The sequence below is a fragment of the Lucilia cuprina genome, chromosome 5 (assembly GCF_022045245.1).
Source record: "Lucilia cuprina isolate Lc7/37 chromosome 5, ASM2204524v1, whole genome shotgun sequence".
NCBI classification, from domain to species: Eukaryota; Metazoa; Arthropoda; class Insecta; order Diptera; family Calliphoridae; genus Lucilia; species Lucilia cuprina.
In genome coordinates this window covers 40,085,543-40,089,296 of record NC_060953.1, presented here as the reverse complement: position 1 = coordinate 40,089,296, position 3,754 = coordinate 40,085,543, and the positions used below count along the sequence as shown (strand labels likewise).

Sequence of the window (3,754 nt, the reverse complement as noted above, 5' to 3'; positions counted from 1 at the left end):
CTATCTATCTATCTATCTATCTATCTATCTATCTATCTATCTATCTATCTATCTATCTATCTATCTATCTATCTATCTATTTATACACCTTAACATTCTAACTAACTCACTAACTTACTACCTTCCTAACTAACTAAGTAACTAACTAATAAATTGACCAACTAACGAACTAAATAAATGACTGACTAACTAACCAACTAACTAAATGACTTACTAACCAAGATACATTAAAAAATGTTTCTCATGAACGCTGTAAAAGATTCAAGAGCAATACACGAGTAAGCACGTATTGCGAGTAAACACGGTATTGCTGACAGAATGATGGGAAGAGGTCTATGGTCAATATTTTACCAAATATATGAATATTGCGCTAAGATTTCAAATGATCATTAGGATCGACTTTTAATTGTCCCAACACAATTAAATGATCCTAATTAAAATGAAATATCTCACGATTTTTGCCCATCTTTTCAAAACCGTTGTTTCTACGACCATAAATTAAGTTCAAATGTTTCGGCGTTCATTCAATCGATAGTTGGAATTTTACTTACAATGTTACTGATGAGTAAACCACTAGTTGGGAAATGTCCCCTAGTGCTACAAGGTTTGTTTACGTATTCAAATATATAGGTATACCTACTTCTGTTGCAAGTAGTTTTTAAGGAAATAAAAACTTATTGAAATATGTAAATATAAGTGTATAATAATTTTTGTAAAATAACATGTTGAAAAAAATGCTTAGAAGGAAGAGAAAATTTTTGGAAAATTGCAAACTAGGAATTTTCATATTTCACTTAGATAACTCAAGTTAAAAAGAAACTGTGGAACTACTATTGTTTAGTATTAAATACTTTTTACATCCGTAAAGTATCATTTTAAGGTCGTTTGAGAAATAACACTTAAGAGCAAATTCTGTACTATTTCACTCATGTTTTTTTTTTTTAAATGTATATCAACTTTTATACAATACTGTATCAGCTACCTATAGCATTATTATAAAAAATACAAAATACATAGATATTCAAGTAAACATGATATTAATATGGAAATGTTTCCAAACTATTTCTGTTTAAGATGGTAACTTAATTTTCCAGTGTCATAGGTAAAGCTTATTATTATCATGTTGTTATGGAAATGAGCAAAAATATCATTATTTTTGTCTGATAAAAATACACAGAAGTTAGACACGGTAATGTGGAGATAAATTAACATTAAATAGGTCAACAATAATTTTTATTCTAATAGTTTGAAGGAAATGGCAAAATTCTAGTAAGTTAGTTAGTTCGAAAGGAGGATGTACATATATACATCAAATCTAAAGAAATTTAACTAGGCCTCTATCGGGCCTGTTGTGCGCTCCTCAACCAGTGTCTCAGGTGGGAATCGAACCCACCATCTCCGGTCTACCAGACTAGAACACTAACCACTAACCTACCGGATGCCAATTCAATCTTTTAATGTAATTTTAATAATAGTAAAAAATTTGCATCAATTCATGTTATGGAACCTCTGTTTAAGGTTTTATAGTGTTGTTAACAAAAAAAAATTAAGATTTATTTTAGTTTTCGTTTTTGTTGATTTTTCGAAATTGAATGTTTAAGTTGTAGTTTAATTAAGTACTATGTATCATACCTAAATAATATCCTTAATATAATATAATATAATAAATTTTTTTTTAATTTTAATTCTGTATTATTTGAAACTCTGAAAACTAATTAAGTTTTGATTATAGTATATTTATTTGCATAACCCTGAAGGTTATTGCAATGTTGTAAATAACAAATTTACTGCATTGTATTTTTAATTTCTATCTATTGTACGGCAAATATTTAAATTAATTTGTATTTGGAAAACAATGAAGATAAGATACTACATAGTATATTGCCTACAGCCCAGACTATAGACTGTTCTATAGTCCAGACTATAGACTGTTCTATAGTCTAGACTATAGACTGTTCTATAGTCGAGACTATAGACTGTTCCATAGTTCAGACTATAGGCAGTTCTATAGACTACAGACTATTCTGCAGTCGAGATTATAGGCTGCTCTGTAGTCCAGACTATAGACTGTTCTCTAGTCTAGACTATCAACCGTTCAATAGTCCTTACTATCGACTATTCTATAGCCCGGACTGTAGACTATTCTATAGTCCATACTATAGACTGTTCTATAGTCCAGATACTGTTATGGTTTACTGTTCTATGGTTTAGACTAAAGACTGTTCAATAGTCCAGACTATATACTGTTCAATAGTCCAGACTATAGACTATTCTATAGTCCAGACTATAGATTGTTCTACAGTCCATACTATCGACTGTCCTATAGTCCAGACTATCGACTGTTCTATGGTCCCGTCTATAGACAGTTCTGTAGTCCAGACTATATACTGTTCCATGGTTTAGACTATAGACAGTTATATAGTCCTGACTATAGACTGTTCAATAGTCCAGACTATATACTGTTCAATAGTCCAGACTATAGACTATTCTATAGTCCAGACTATAGATTGTTTTACAGTCCAGACTATCGACTGTCCTATAGTGCAGACTATCGACTGTTCTATGGTCCCGTCTATAGACAGTTCTGTAGTCCAAACTATAAATTGTTCTATAGTCCAAACTATAGACAGTTCTATAAGCCACACTATGGATTGTTGTTATAGTCCAGACTATAGACTTTTTATAGACCAGATTATAGACTATTCAATAGTCCAGACTATAAACTGCTTTATAGTCCGGACTATTGGCTGTTCTATATTACAGGCTATAGATAGCCTGTTCTATAGTCCTTACTATATATATTTTTTCTATTAAATATTCTTTAAAAGGAATACAATTTTTGAAAACTTTATTTATTTTAAATGTTAAAATGCCTTGCATATATTCATGTTGTGCATATGCCTTCAATTTTACAAACCTTTAAAATATTCTTAAGAGATTGTGGTGTTTCGTAGGCTTTAATATCCTACAGACAATTTTAATCCCGTTTTTATAGAATTCCATACATTTTAAATTGTTAAATTTAAGGCTGTAATGTGTTTTTTTTAACTACCAATAAATAAGTGTGTAAAATGTTGACTTCAAATTCCAAATATCAACTTACCATGGATATGGACAGAGTGTCATATTTATTGTCAAATAATTTCATGGCAATTGAGTAGAATTTAAAAGCACTTTTACATGTATATGTAGATATGAAAGCGAATACGTTTTTTCAATAGAGTAATATATGGAGGCAAAACTTAACTGTAATAAAGATAAGTGCTTAGAATGTAACAAAATTCTTTTTTATTTCCATTTATATTTTTTATTGTGTTATATATCTGGTTTCTTATTGAGTTACTATTTTTTCATCAGTTAAACTTGGCTATATATAGACCTATTTGAAAGCCATGTCAAAGGTTTGGTTCCCGTTTGTTACTTGGCAACTTCCATGTGCAATAATATATTTAGTATTATTTAAGAAACTGCTTTTTAAACATCTATCTACAGTCCAGCTTTTATTCTTTTTTATTTTTGTTTCTTCTTTCTCTTTTATTTTTTTTTAAGAATTTCCTTTGTATTTTTAGAAATTCTTGTAACTATGGAGCGTTGAACAAAAACTATTAGTAGGTATTTAACATCCTAGGAAACATAAGATAAACAACAATAGAGAGGTAGATAGATAGATAAATAAATAGATAGATAGATAGATAGATAGATAGATAGATAGATAGATAGATAGATAGATAGATAGATAGATAGATAGATAGAT

At 29.5% G+C, this 3,754-nt stretch overlaps 1 protein-coding gene across 1 annotated transcript in view; it reads left to right on the top strand.

The window, feature by feature from the left end:
- Positions 1–3,754, top strand: part of LOC111689846 (neuropeptides capa receptor) — a 97,974-nt gene that overhangs the window by 87,611 nt on the left and 6,609 nt on the right. The window lies entirely within an intron of this gene.